Genomic DNA, 2,040 nt, shown 5'->3' on the forward strand with positions numbered 1-2,040 from the left:
AAATAAATAAATTAAAAAAAGAAAATTAAATAAAAATTCCCAATTGTTTTACCAAATATAGTGATAATGTTGATGAAGAACAACCACATAGTCGATCACAAAGCAAGTCTCAAAGTAGAAGAGTAAAAGCCTGACTGGATTTCAAGGCAGCTACCTAGTTTGGCAGCAGTCTGAGAAGGGGGTCCAGGGGGATCCTACAACGCATAGTGGAGAGAGACAGATACAGAGAGAGGGTTGCCTAAAAAATGCACAGGGGTTCAGAAAAAGCATGTGTAGCGGGGCTGCCTGAGGCTTGGGGAAACAAAGAAAATAAACCATAGCTGGGTGGGGCTGGAGTCCCATGTGCAATTCTGGCCTGTGTTGGTGGCTTTTTCATGAATTTGTACCCTAAACATTGGGTGCCAAATTTATCACAAATAATAAAAACCCAGAGACAGATATTGTGGAAGTGTGTAAGATCAGAAAAGCAAAACAGCCAAGCCACTAAAGAACTCTTATCTTTATCAAGGCTGGGCCACTAGAGACTGAACCCTGAGCTTCTATCTCCTCCCATTTTATATTACTTTTTAGTTTGGGGATTAAATACATGTGACTGCCTAATACTAGGATTAAAGATGTGTGATACCACTGCCTGACCTCCAGTGGCTTGGTTTTACCCTTTGATCTCCAGACAAGCTTTATTTATCAAAGCACAAATAAAATATCACTGTAGACCCTGGCATGGGTTCCCTGTTGTGGCTTGGCCTCAAGTTAGACCAGTCATTTGTTACACACTTCCACAAGCTCTGAGCCACCATTGCCCCAACACATCTTGCAGGCAAGATAGGTTGTGGGTCAAAGCTTGTGTGACTGGGTTGATTAGTTAGTCTGGATAATGGTTTGTCTATCTTGTTGATTTTCTCAAAGAACCAACTCTTTGTTTCATTGATTCTTTGTATTATTCTCTTTGTTTCTATTTTATTGATTCCAACCCTCAGCTGATTATTTTCTGCCATCTATTCCTCTTTGGTGTGCTTGCTTTGTTGTTGTTCTAGAGCTTTCCAATGTGCTGTTAAGTTCCTAGTGTGAGTTCTCTCCAAATTTTGTTTTTTATGTAGGCACTTGGTACTAAGAACTTTTCCTCACGGTGGCTTTCATTTGTATCTCATAAGTTTGGGTATTGTGTGCATTCATTTTCATTGAATTCTAGGAAGTCTTTAATTTCTTTCTTTATTTAATGTTTTGACCAAGTAGAGTATTGTCCAGTCTCTGTTGAGTTTGCAGACCTTCTGGAAACTCTCTGTTGTTGAAATCCAGCTTTTATCTGGGGTGGTCTGATAGGATGAAGGGGATTATTTCAAATTTCTTATATCTTTGAGACTTGCTTTGTGACCGACTATGTGGTCAATTTTGGAGAAAGTTCCATGAAGTGCTGAGTAGGTATATTTCTTTGTGTTTTGGCGAAATGTTCTATAGATATCTTTTGGTTTGTAATGTCTGTTAGCTCCAGTATTTCTCTGTTTAGCTTTTGTGTGGATGACCCATCCATTGGTGATAGCAGGGTATTTAAGTTTCCCACTATCAATATATGAGGGTCAATGTGTTATATAAGTTTCAGCAATGTTTCTTTTACAATTTGGGTGCTCTTGTATTCAGGGCATAGATGTTAAGAATTGAAATGTTATCTTGGTGGATTATTCCTTAAATGAGTATGAAGTGTCTTTCCCTGTCTCTTTTGATTAATTTTGGTTTGAAGTCTATTTTATTAGATACTAAAACAGCATACCAGCTTATTCCTTAGGTGAATTGCTTGGCAAATCTTTTTCCAGTTCTTTACCCTGAGGTAATGCCTGTCTTTGATGTTGAGGTGTGTTTCTTATATGCAGCAGAAGGATGGATCCTGTTTCCACATCAATTCTATTAGTTTTTGTCTTTTCATTGGGGAATTTAATCAATTGATATTAAGAGATATCAGTGACCAATGATTTTAATTCCTGTTATTTTGCTGTTGCTGTTGTTGGTAGTGGTGGTGGTGGTGGTGGTGGTGGTGGTGGTGGTGGT

This window comes from Microtus ochrogaster, unplaced genomic scaffold (assembly GCF_000317375.1).
Source record: "Microtus ochrogaster isolate Prairie Vole_2 unplaced genomic scaffold, MicOch1.0 UNK73, whole genome shotgun sequence".
In the NCBI taxonomy this organism is placed as follows: domain Eukaryota; kingdom Metazoa; phylum Chordata; class Mammalia; order Rodentia; family Cricetidae; genus Microtus; species Microtus ochrogaster.